Source organism: Hippocampus bargibanti, linkage group LG08 (assembly GCF_051943395.1).
Source record: "Hippocampus bargibanti isolate YZ-2025 linkage group LG08, ASM5194339v1, whole genome shotgun sequence".
Classification (NCBI taxonomy): domain Eukaryota; kingdom Metazoa; phylum Chordata; class Actinopteri; order Syngnathiformes; family Syngnathidae; genus Hippocampus; species Hippocampus bargibanti.
In genome coordinates, this window is record NC_142741.1 from 14,001,238 (window position 1) to 14,015,256 (window position 14,019).

Genomic DNA, 14,019 nt, shown 5'->3' on the forward strand with positions numbered 1-14,019 from the left:
TGCCAGGTTGCTCATTCTAGGTACAGTGGGCCCTTGTCTTACGAACACCTTACCTTACGAACATTTCAGTTTACGAACGTCAAATTTATGAATATTAAACCTTGAAATATGCACTACTTTTTGCGATACACAACCACCACGACTGACGGAGTGATCTTCGGATCTGGCGGAGTGATCTTCGGATATTTGGCGGAGCACACAACCGAACAGCGCACCAGCCGGCGCACCTTTCCACACCGCCTCTCTCTGAATTCCCACGGTGATCGCCTCCGAGGAGCCATTTGCAAATAATTTTGCTATTATGGGACCGAAAAAGACCGCACCACAGGCTTGTGTTCAGCCGAAGAAGACACAAAACAAAATCACAGTCGAGGAGAAGAAGGAGATAATTGAAAAACACGAACGAGGTGTGTGTTTGTGTGATTTAGTGGCCCAGTACAGCTATGCGAAGTCAACCATTGCTACCATTCTCCGCAACAGAGAAGCCATCAAAGGTGCTTCTGTTGCAAAGGGTGTTTCCGTGCTGTCAAAGCAACGGTCTCGGGCAATCGAAGAGGTTGAAAAACTTCTGTTAATTTGAATTAACGAAAAGCAGTTATCCGGCGACAGCGTGAGTAAAGCAATTATATGCGAGAAAGCACGGCTAATTCACGCCGATATCGCCATGTGGCAACCTGGAAGTTCGGCACTTATTGGGGATTTTAAAGCCAGCAACGGATGGTTCGAGAACATCTGAGGGCGAGGAGGAGGAGATGGCTGCAGCATCAAGTGAGCTCATCAAGGCAATGTTGGCAAAGTGGAATGATGTGCAGGCTTTTGTCGAACAGTTCCATCCAGAAAAGACTGTGGCTATGAGAATCATCAACATGATGAACGATAATGTGATGCCTCAGCTTCGTAAGACCTTACAAGTCATAAAGCAACAGGTGTGAATTAAGAGGTTTTTAATCACCAAAAATGATGCGGAGTCTCCAAAGAAGCAAAGAAGAGAAGCCACACCAGAGGTTGAGTTACCAACAGTCCTTATGGAAGGTGACTCTCCTTCCATAAGCCATCAATGACCATCACAAAGGTAAATAAAACTTTATTTTTGTCACGTTTTTGCAAGGTGGTGATGGCGGGTGCGGATCCCAAAAAGCAGGCATGAGGGAGCAGGAGGTTGTTTGACAAATTGTATTAAAATAAAGGTCAGCAGGAACAAAATGTAAAACATCAAAATCATCTACACAGAAAAAAAGTATCAAAAGAAAACCAAGTGTAAAAGTCCGCCAAGGTTAAACAAACACATGCACAGCATACAATGCATGCAATTGCAGACAAAGCATGCAACAAACAATGAACAGACACCGGATGGTCGTGCCGGGAGTCCTTTTAAGTGTCACTGATTAAAACGACCAGCACCTGCGAGGCTGCAGGCAGGGCTGACGTCGCTACCCGTTGGTCGCCAATCCGAACGTGGCAGTCCGCCACTGATCGGGACGACCAGCACCTGTGCAGGTGCAGGCGGGGCCGACAGCGCCACCCGTTGGTCGCCAACCAGATCATGACAATTTTACAGTACAGTTTATTTCTTCAATTACAGTCCTCATGTAATGTGCCTCTCCAAACAGCAATTTACTCTGACCTCCGACCTCCAATGCCATTCCATCAAGGCATCAATGACCATCACAAAGGTAAATAAAACAACTTTATTTTATAGTACAGTTTATTTCTTTAATTACAGTCCTTATGGAATGTGACTCTCTTTCAAACCAGCAATTCCCTCTGACCTCCGACCTCCAACGCCATTGCATCAAGCCATCAATGACCATCACAAATGTAAATAAAGTTACTTTATTATACAGTGCAGTGTATTTTTTTCATTAGAATACAATATCACATTTATTATACATAGAATAAGGTATGTTGTGTGTAGTTTTAAGGTGTATTTAGTTGAAAATTATATTTTATGGAAACCTGGGAACGGATTATTCTCATTTAAATGGTTTCCTATGGGGAAAAAAATTGGGATACACACTTTTCGCCTTACACACACTGTCTGGGAACCAATTAAGTTTGTAAGCCAAGGTCTTACTGTACTTCCAAAAACAAAAGTCACAAGTACTTTGTAGGAAAGCGAACGTTAGGGTCTGCATTTTTTTGCTCTGGAGAAGGTACTTTCTTGTTCATGGAATATGATGTGAAGTTGATAGGATTGAAACGTTTTAACTGGACTGTAATTTAAGTGTCAAAAAACGAAAACAAAACTACATCAGTAGAGTTGCGAACAGCTATGAAGGGCACTTAAAACCCTTTGTCATGTTGGGGTACTGGCACTGGAGAATACTGTAAGTTATATAGCATCAACGTCAAGTTGATCAACTTCAGAATCATCTTTATTGCCAAGTATGAAGAACACACAAGGAATTTGTTTCCGGTAGAACACACTGCACTAGTATCATCATCAAAAAAAATTGCAAAGAGGAACTATACAGTTCTATTTGGGTTACTGTTTAAAGAGTTAATGGCTTGGGGGAAGTAGCTGTTTAATTCACAGAGCTTCAAATATGCTTCATATGTCGTTTCGTCGCTTGCATACTGCTTGAAATGATACGCAAGGACTTATTTAATCGCAAACCACTTATGCTTTCCTCTACAGAACTATTTGAATCATATGCATAACTGGATGAGTAACAAGAAAGCATCTTCTCCGAATCTGAACTCTCTGAAGCCATTGTTTTGATTCTGGAGCAAGGCAGTTTGTGGGTGGGCCAGGATCACAGGATTCACCCTGTTTCTCCATTTTTTTGATGATACTAGTGCAGCGTGTTCTACCGGAGACAAATTCCTTGTGTGTTCTACATACTTGGCCAATAAAGTTGATTCTGATGATCGGATTTCTATTTGCTGTGTTATAATATTGTGTGAGTTTACAATGTTTAAAAACGCTCATAGTAACAATACAAGAAATAATTGTTAAAATACACTTTTTTCCACAATATCGAAAGAGATTGAAAAACACTGCATTAGATCATCAAAATGACAATGCTGGATCAAGGCAGTCTGTAAAGCTTCGTTTATGGATTCATTCCTGTTTGAACAATTTTTGACTTTTGTGTTTAAATTACAATGCAATGGTTTGAGATCAATGAAACCTGCTCAGATTTAACAGGAGTAGTGACATTTTTTTTCACCATTTTGAACCTTTTCTACTAAACTTTGCAAAGCAACGCAAAAATCCTCATGCTGCTTTTACAATATAGGATAGGGTGCACGCTCACGGTCTTGGCCCGATGAAGGCATAATTATGGGATCCAAAAGTATTTCCCAGATTAAAGCATGCCAGCACAAGTTAAAATACTCCTTCAGCAGTTTTGCTAATAGACAGCCTTATACGCAGCCTGGAGACAAGCTGGATTCTAACACCACAGGGTAAGAGCGCTTGAGTCAATATTTGGAGATTAATAAAGAAGAAATGAGCTAACAATATATTTTTAGCGGGCTGCCTTCCGTGCCATTAGTTGCAAATGTGCCAAAGTGTAAAATGTATGTCAACTTGACACTCGGGCGGCCCGGTAGTCGAGTGGTTAGCACACCGGCTTCACAGTGCAGAGGTCGCCGGTTCGCGTCCCGGTCCGGCCTCCCTGTGTGGAGTTTGCATGTTCTCCGGGTCCTCCGGTTTCCTCCCACACTCCAAAAACATGGATGGCAGGCAGATTGACCACTCCAAATTGTCCCTAGGTGTGAGTGTGAGTGTGAGTGTGACTGCGATTGGCTGGCAACCAATTCGGGGTGTCCCCCGCCTCGTGCCCGAAGACAGCTGAGATAGGCTCCAGCACCCCTCGCGACCCTAATGAGGAATAAGCGGTATGGAAAATGAGATGAGAACTTGACACTCAAGAATACAATACAAATTTGTAGTTAGGAATTATTCTCCGAATAACGACTTTGCTAGGAAGCGTTATTTTAGTTCGAGGACCTACAGACACATTTGCACATTTATGAAGGTGTATAAATAACCCGTGACAAGTATGCAGAGCTTTTTTGATGGTACACAAAAAATGCAGTTGACATGAGGTTACGAATGTGTACGATGCTTCGCAAGTTTCCAAAACTTCAATAAGAAGAACGCATCTAGTACATGTGAAACAAGAGTTTATGTCGTGTTACAAAAAATCCAACACACACTTGGAAACAAGCGAACTGAAAGTAACAACATACTTTATGAATCAAGAATGGACAGAGACCAGAAATGAAGAAAAAAACACCCAAGAGGTTAATCATGACTAAAGTCTGAATCTTGTGTCCCACCCACTAACTCCAACTTTCAAAATGAGAACTGCTTGTTGATCTGTTTCCAAAGAGACGGCTCATTGTGGTTCCATGTGCTTGTGGCTTGTGTCATGTTTGCCTTTTGCTGGACTTCCTCAGACAGATTGTCTTACTGCGAAAGGAAATTTGAATCGAAGCGTTTTCTGTGGAGCACATTTGGTCGACGGCGCAGAGTGAATGACGCCAACAAGTGAAAACCACAACACTTAATGACACAGGCGACTGTGGGCGAGGAGCGCGGTTTGTTCACGCGGGGAGGATGGCTGAGTTTGCCTTTGAGATTTCAGAGGAGAATGAGAGATGCACCCAAGCAGCGACTGCAAGGAGCAGTGGAAAGGAAGCAGCCTGTGACCGGTTCCCCTCATCCACTTCAAGTGAACCGAGACAAAGGAGGACACAAACCAACAAAGCGACAGTCAGCGACCGCAGAAACCAGTAAAAGATGAAGTGATTCTTCTCTTCCCCATTAAACTGGTGATGAGGCTTTATCACAGCTTATCCAAATCTTTAATGTTGTGCACAGTTTACTAGAAGAGTGACCCTGACTAAATGTCATATCAACATTATCCACTATTCAAGAATGATTAATATGTGTTCTCCAAGGCTAAATGTTGAAATGGTGTCCTTCTATCATGATAAGAGGGTGACAAAACATTTAGGGGGAAGGGGCCTTCCATATTCGATACTCTTCTTTCCCTTTCAGCTTTTTCCTTGAGGGGTCGCCACAGCGAATCAGTATCCTCCATCTAACCCGATTTTGTGCATCCTCTTCTCTTACAAAAGCTACCTTCATGTCCTCTTTGACAACATCCATAAACCTCCTCTTCGGTCTTCCTCTTGGTCTCCTGCCTGGCTGTTCAAGATTCAGCATACTTCTCCCGATATAGTCACTCTCTCTCCTCTGGATGTGACAGGTTGTAAATTATCGTATTTCCTATTTTGGGTTACATTCGCGTAGTTCTATTGGTTTACAAATGATATATATCGGAAATGTTTATTTAAACATGGAACGCCTGCTTCGGTTAGTGTTTCGTGTCGGACCGATTTAGATCGTTGGACCGGAAATTGTTGTGCGCATACGTTTGCATTAGATCGGGGCATTCGAAGTAAACCACTGTTGAGTCAAGACGTATCACATTGCTTGTCTTGTGGTTTTTTTCTGGATCCCACAACACCGTATCTCCCTTACTATAGTGGAGAGCGCAACATTTTGGAGGCACCGCTGGGATGTCCAGCCCTCGAGCTGCTACGTCTGTACAGAGCAAAATGCCTGAATCTGCGTTGCAGAACTGGAAGAAGGTGGTGGTGCGTTTGGTCTGCTTCTGCTTGCCATGGATGGCCATAACAGGGAGGTCAATGTAGTTGAGCAGCTCATAGTGGAATTTGACAGACATGCAGGAGGATAAGAAGACCATTAGCTTCTTCTTGCGGTTCTTCTTCAGGAAGGTGAAGAGCAACAAGAAGCGCTTCTACGATGGGCACACTACGTAGCCCTGCTCCAAACCATCGACAGTGGCTGTGTCCTTATTGTCATCTACTCCAACATAGAGAGGCTCTTTCTTTAGAGAAATACGAGCCAAGTCCTCCACCTTCCGAGTCTGGGTCGCCGAAAACAGCATGGTCTGTCTTTTCTTGGGGAGAAGCTTTATGATCTGCTTCAGTTCCTCCTCAAAGCCCACTTCCAAAATGCGATCAGCTTCATCAATGATCAAACACTGCAAGTTCTTGAACATGAAACCAGGTGTGTTCTGAAGCTGATCCAGCAGACGGCCTGGTGTTGCAACCATGATGTTGACACCATTGGCCAATTTTTGAGCCTCCGCTGATCGGTTGCTGCCTCCCATGATGAGGCCATATGTGTGCACGTGGTGGGTCATCAGTTCTTTCAGCACACCATACGTCTGCATTGCCAACTCTCGTGTTGGAGAAAGAACCACTACACCAGTCCCATTCCTGGGCATAAATTTAAGTTTGTAGATGAGCTCTATGCTCTCTGACTTTCTCTCCAAATATGAGTTGTCCCTCTAATGTACTCATTCCCGATCCTATCCAACCTGGTCACTCCCAAAGAAAACCTCAACATCTTCAGCTCTGCTACCTCCAGCTCTGCTTCCTGTCTTTTCTTCAGTGGCACTGTCTCCAGTCCAAACATCATGGCTGGTCTCATCGCCGTTTTATACAGTTTTCTTTTCATCCTAGCTGAAACCCTTTGATCACACATCACACCTGACATTTTTCTCCGGGTGTTCTAGCCTGCCTGGACATGCTTCTTCACCTCTTTTCCACACCTCCCATTGCTTTGGACAGTTTACCCCAAGTACTTAAAATCCTCCACCTTCTTTATCTCTTCTACCTGGAGCATCACTCTTGCACTTAGATCTCTGTCATTCACACACATATATTCTGGCTGCGGCTAATCTTCATTCCTCTCCTTTCCATGGCATACCTCCACATCTCTAGTTTCTCCGCCATCTGTTCCCTGTTCTCGCTACAGATTACAATGTCATCTGCAAAAATCATGGTCCAAGGAGATTCTTGTCTCACATCGTCTGTCAGCCTGTCCATCACCATAGCAAATAAGAAAGGGCTCAGAGCTGACCGCTGGTGGAGTCCCAACCCCACCTTGAATTCCTCCGTCACACAGACAGCACACCTCACAACTGTCTTACAGTCATGATACATGTCTCGCACCGCTCTGACATACTTTTCTGTCACCCCAGACTTCCTCATGCAGTACCACAACTCTTCTCTGGGCACTGTCATACGCTTTCTCCAGATCTACAAAGACACAATGCAATTCCTTCTGATCTTCTCTATCTACATTCTTAAAGCAAACACTGCATCTGTCGTACTCTTTTTTTTGGCATAAAGCCATACTGCTGCTCACAAATGTTCGCTTCTGCTCTTAGTCTAGCTTCAACTATTCTTTCCCATAGTTTTATTGTATGGCCATCAACTTCATTCCTCTGTAGTTACTACAACTCTGCACATCTCCCTTGTTCTTAAAAATGGGCACGAGTACACTTCGTCTCCATTCTTCAGGCATCTGTTCACCATCTAAGATCTTGTTGAATAACCCAGTCAGGAACACCACTGCCACCTCTCCAAGACACTTCCATACCTCGATTGGTAAATCATCAGGCCCGAGTGCCTTTCCACACTTCATCCTCTTCAGCGCCATCCTCACTTCATCCTTGCTAATGTTTGCTATGTCTTGGTCCACAACAGTCACGTCTTCTACTGTTTGTTCCTTCTCATTTTCCTCATTCATCAATTTTTTCAAAGTACTCTTTCCATCTCTATCCTTAATCACCCGAACCTGCTGCAGGTCCTTACCATCATCCACTTCAAGTGAACAGCCTGTAAAGATCAGTCTCGCCTTCTTTGCTGTCCAGCCTAGCATACAAGTCATCATAGGCCTCTTGTTTGGCCTTTGCCACCTTTACTTTAACTGTGCGCTGCCTCTCCTTGTACTGGTGTCTACTATCGTCCGTCCTCTCAGTGTCCCACCTCTTCTTTTGCTAACTTCTTTCTCTGTATAAACTCCTGCACCTCCCAATTCCACCACCAAGTCTTCTTATTACATTCGATACTGTCCCCAGAAAAAAAATCATTAATTAAACAAGTTGCTTTTAAAAGGTATAGGTATACAAAAACTAGAGAAATGTTAGATTCATAGAGGATGGAAGAGAGTACAAAAGAATCTAAATCAAATTTGGTGATTTTATTTTAACCTTAATTCATCAGCGAAAAATGGATGAATCCCCATTTCAAGAATTAACACCAAGGATGTGCTTTGTCTTGTATAATGCGTGAGATGCAAACTATCTTCCTATGCTCCTTGTGACATCTTGACCCTGGAACAGATCAGGAAGCTTTAGATAATTTCCGATCGGCTCCAAATGAAACATATTTTGGAAGAACCACTGTAGGCGCAGGGGTTTGGTATCGCTCGTAACAGAAAGACATTCCAGTTAGCTGCGGTTTAAAATGCGGTCACTGTACTAATACTGACTGTAAAGTGAACATTTGCATGGGTCCAAACATGTCATTACTCAATGCTGCATTGGTGGTGATGAGAAAATAACTTCTTGTTCTCCTCTGTATGAAGGAGAACTGAAACTTTACAAAATAAAGAGTTAGCAAAACCGAAGCAAGTGGCCGGATGACCTCTTGTCGCACTTATAGGGAGCAGGAACTTCATGTTGTTATTTTAATGTTGCTGGAAACACTGTCACCAGTTTAACAGAGCGCCATCAATACCGAATGCATAAGGCAGTTTAGGCAACTTAACGACTTTGCCACTTGTGCAACATAACATCCAGATAACGATTAATAAATTATAGAGAAGCAAAGTAAAATGAAGAAGTCTAAAGGTGTGGTGAAGGATAGACGATGACTACGATAAGAACAAAACTTCACTAAAAAGTGATGTAATATGCATGCTAAGCCAGTAGTTGGCAATGTCATTTAATAAACACGACACACACAAAGAAAGTCCAGGCTCTACCATCTATACTCTTTTTAATACATTTTGTGAGCGAGGGTGATATTGTTTTACCCTTTCAGGCACAGTGGTTACTATGTTGGACATTTGATCACATTATGAGGTTAGAGTGCATGAAAGGGTTAAATTAAAAAAAGATTGCCAGCGATGCGGAAGCATTTATGCTCTAATTCTGAGGATCATCAGTGTTTTTAACAGACTTCAAAACAGTAATGACACCAAACGTATTGTCGATTTTTGACTGAGTTTGTAATACTTTTTTAGCAATAAAATAAGAACATGCGTTTAGAAACATGCTTTTAAGACTAAAACTCTATGATCATAACTCAGCAGATTATTTAACACGAACAGACATCTGTCAGCACCCTGTCAGTAAAGGCGATAATCCTCCAGGGCTGCAGGCTGAAGAACCACCCAAAAATCTCCCACAGACACATCACCTGTTTTGGGACTCTTCACACCTGCCCTTTGATGCACGTTCGACAAACAGTTCAGCTCTGGTATTTGGGAGGATCAGATTTCAAGTGAGAGTTATTAGCCGTTGCAATGGTGTGGGGAAAGGGTGTGGCACTCAACCCCATCCACCCCCACCCCTCCCAAAAAAAAAAAATGCTGGAGGATTTTGTGTGTCACGTACAAGTTGAGCCATGTCTCGAAAAGAAAAAAAAGAGACAATGAACCAGTTTTACTTCAGCGACTAGATTCAATTACATGAATGAACCATGATCCCATAGGTGACGTGCCAATTCTCAGCCGTCGTTGGTTGCATCAAAGCCACTCATAGAACCGCCCTCCCGAACCGATGGATCCCGAGCCATATATGGCTCCCGAGCCATATATGGCTCTTTTGATGATTGCATTTGGCTCGCAGATAAAACTAAATACATATTCTCTCTTTTTCGCTGTTCATTTCGTTATTAGGCTGCAGTTGGGTGAAAGCGCACTTTGATTGGATGATACTGACCAAGGTTGGCAGAAAGCACAATTTGATTGGATGATACTGACTTAGGTAGCATCTGTCGAAACAGGTAAAAGCCCCTTTTGAATGAGCGGACAAGTAAAAAAAGAAGATGAGTATCGTACACTTCAGGTTTCGCCGAAGGATTCACCTTTGTCGAGAAAACAGGTTCTGCCGTGATTCTAATTTGCAATGAAACAATATCAATGAAACAGTCGAATGTCAGTGGCACTTTGACAAGCCCCATGCTAATGTTAGCATCAGTATACTGTGCGATAGACAGCAGAGAGCAATTGTGCAAGCTAATGAGCAGTGTGCAGGCTAGCAAGGAGTTACTTCGCGTATGGACAAGTTGACTTTCATTACGATAGTTTCGCTGGATTTTTACCAATCACGAGGAACAGCAAACCATTCATATTAATGGTGAGTATTATCAGTTATTTTAAATAATGAATTTTGACATTTTATTGAAATCTCACATACACATGTGTGTGTGCGGCTCTCACTGGAAAAAAAACACGAAATATTTTGCTTGTATGGCTCTCTTAGTCAAAAAGGTTCCCGAGCCCTGCTCCAAACAGTAATCCAAACATGACTGTATAGTGCCTCCTTGCAATTTTGCACAACCTTGGAGAACAACATCCCGTTATAATCATTGTAGCTCCAGCTACCTCCAGCCTATATAATCTCGAGCACCAGACACTTTGAGGCGTTCAAGGACATCTGCATAATTGCACATTTTTGCCAAGACTATTTCACCACAGGCTGGGCCTTCCAAGTCACACCCGGCATCGACTGCAGCCAACAACATCCTAGCCACAGAAGAAACAACTGCTCAACACAAGGTTATTGATAATGATCATATACATATTTAAATACATACATATACAAATACAATTTTATGTACAATTGCTACTGTAGAAAAACAAAGATTTCCCCTCCAACAAAAAACATTGATGGATTAATGAAAATCAACAAATCACTTTAAACAGATGGTTTGTTCATGCCCTGCATCATAAGAATTGAACTTGAAAATTGACACTAAAGCGCTTACGCCACTGAGGTGGTGATCGATTGCATCGAGTTCATTCAAGGTTACAAATGTTCGTAAAAAGTCCGCCTCATGTTCGCCAGATGCTCTGTAAAAGGGTTTGTGGTTTTCCTCTGTCACAAATATATTTTGTACAGATTCAAATTTCCTTGCGACAACCGAAGAAAAGCCGACTGTCTGGTGACCATTTGGTGAACTTTATGAGTTTCAACGAACCATGACAAGATCGTAACATTGGCTGCCTTTTCGGAAACACTCCCAATTGCTCACCGCTCAGCTTCAGTGGCTGTAATTAGCTCAATGAATGATACCATGTCTGTCATGGAAAGCCTTTGCTCGAAAATCACCACCTGCACAGCAGACGTTGCATCTGTCAAGTTCAGCCTGACAGTGGCATTACTTTGAAAGGTGGTTTTGAAATGTTTTTGGGTTTTTTTTTGGGCAACAAAAATCAACCAAATTTGCGGTGGGTTTTTTTTTTTTTGGGGGGGGGGGGGGCAATTAAATATATTTACCAAGGGCGGCCCGGTTGTCCCAGTGGTTCGCGTGTCGACCACACATTGCAGAGATACCAGTTTGAATGGTTGTTTGTCTCTGTGTGCCCTGCGATTGGCTGGCAACCGGTTAAGGGTGTCGCCCGTCGAGTGCCCGAAAGCAGCTGGGATAGGCTTCAGCACCCCCTGCGACCCTTGTTATCGATAGTTGTTGGCACGCTTTCTATTTTTTGTCTATGGAGAAAGATGAATAGGACGAATAGGATTAACGAAAAGCAGCTAGCCAGCGACAACGTGAATAAAGCAATTCTATCAGAGAAAGCACAGCACATTCACTGTGATATCGTCATGCGGTAACCTGGACGTTCGCCGTTTATTGATGATTTTAAAGCTAGCAACGGATGGTTCGAGAACTTTAAGCGCCGTACAGGGATTCACTGCGTTATTCGTGATGGTGAGGCAGCCAGTTCTGACGGTAAAGCTGCCGAAGCCTACAAGGGATCATTCCTCGAAATGGTGAAAGAAGAAGGCTACATTCCTCAGCAAGTATTTAATGCACATGAGACCGGCCTTTTTGGGAAAAAGATGCCAAACAGGACTTTCATAACACAGGAAGAAAAGTCTGTCCCTCAGCATTAACCTATGAAATACAGGCTCACCCTCCTGTTTTGCGCGAATGCCAGTGGTGACTGTAAGATAAAACCAATGTTGGTTTATCATTCAGAAAACCAAAGGGCTTTCAAGAGAAACCAGGTGGTTAAATCCAAGCTTCCTGTAATGTGGAAGTCCAACACCAAAGCTTGGGTTACTCATCTCCTGTTTATGGACTGGAGGCATGATGTTTTCGCTCAATCAGTGAGGAAATATCTCGAGAAGAAAGGACTCCCTGTCAAGTGTCTTCTTCTCCTTGACAATGCCCCAGCGCATCCACCAAATTTGGAGGAGGAACTTGTGGGTGATCTTAATTTCATCGAGGTGAAATTCCTCCCTCCCAACACAACCCCTCTCCTGCAGCCCATGGACCAGCAAGCGAACGCAAGCTTTAAGAAGCACCAGTTGCAACACAGCCACAGGTATGTTGCAACAGTGAGACTTGGAAAACATGTAGGACTGCGGCCCTCGAGGACCGGAGTTTGACACGAAGGCTTTATTTACTTGGTGCTTTCACGTGACTAATCATACCGAACTATCCCTTAGGGATTATTGGAAGGACCATTTTAATGTGTATCATTGTGTTCAGCTGATGGAGTTGTCATCGGAAGGCGAGGAGGAGGAGATGGCTGCAGCATCAAGTGAGAGTATCAAGACAATGTTGACAAAGTGGCTTTTATTGAACAGTTCCACTTAGAAAATGTATATATATATATATATATATATATATATATATATATATATATATATATATATATATATATATATATATATATATAAAATCCTCGCCTCACCCACCATGGGTGGTGTCTGTCCCCCCCATTTCAGCTCGGGTCCTCTACCAGAGGCCAGGAAGCTTGAGGGTTCTGCGCAGTATCCGTGCTGTTCCCAGCACTGCGCTTTTCTGGACCGAGATATCCGATGTTGTTCCCGGGATCTGTTGCAACCACTCGTCGAGTCTGGGGGTCACTGCCCCGAGTGCTCCGACCACCACAGGCACGACTGTCACCTTTACCTTCCAGGCTCTCTCCAGCTCCTCTCTGAGCCCTTGGTATTTCTCGATTTTCTCATGTTCCTTCTTTCTGATGTTTCCATCACTCGGGACCGCTACATCCATGACAACGGCTTTCCTTTCCCCTTTATCTATGACCACGATATCTGGTTGGTTGGCCATTACCATCTTGTCGGTCTGTATCTGGAAGTCCCACAGGATCTTTGCTCGGTCATTCTCCACCACCTTGGGAGGTGTTTCCCATTTTGACCTTGGGGTTTCCAGTCCATACTCCGCACAGATGATTCGGTAGACTATGCCAGCCACCTGGTTATGGCGCTCCATGTAGGCTTTCCCTCTTCTGCTACTTAAATCCAAATAAAGTCTCTTCTGCTGCTTAAATCCAAATAAAGTCTCTTCTGAGGTAAAACTGAAGACGGAGTTCTTCACAAGAGTCTCTAGGCCTCACCCCTCTTGACGTCCTCGTCATGTAGCCTAGCCACCTTAGCTAGGTTCAAATCCAGTGTCCAGTCGTGCGGTCCCAACTGGCAATGAGTTCCACGCAGCAATCAACTTCTCCACAGAGCACAGCAATCGAGCTTGTCTTTCCCCAAGCTGCACACTCAAAGGCTCTCTGCCTTAAGAGCCCTGCTTTCCAATCAAGCCCTTATCAGCCGCAGGTGTGTGGGTTTAATTGCTGCCTTTCACCAGGTGGGGCCAAGACTCTCTCTGGGTGGAGCCATCTTAGGGGGATGTATTTGCCTTCCAGGACACAGCCTCTCGTGACATCACAATATGTATATATATGTATATATATGTATGTATGTATATATATATATATATATATATACACACACACACACACACACACAGATGTGTCGTTCGCGCACGAGCCCGTTCTTCTAACAACAAAATGGCTGCCGGCTTTTTTTGTCCTTTATTCCCCGCCCCCAGTCTTTGGTTAAAGCCACATGATTGGTCAAGAACGCAGCAGTGAGGGGATGGCTTAAACATTAAAGAGACGACAGTGAGTTTCAACTTTGATGGTTCAAGGGC

The 14,019-nt window shown here is 43.5% G+C and overlaps 1 protein-coding gene and 1 pseudogene across 3 annotated transcripts in view; both read right to left on the reverse strand.

The window, feature by feature from the left end:
- Window positions 1-14,019, reverse strand: part of itgb5 (integrin, beta 5) — a 59,834-nt gene that overhangs the window by 12,623 nt on the left and 33,192 nt on the right. The gene's annotated exons all lie outside the window — the stretch shown is intronic.
- Window positions 990-6,576, reverse strand: LOC148894605 (ATP-dependent RNA helicase DDX18 pseudogene; annotated as a pseudogene).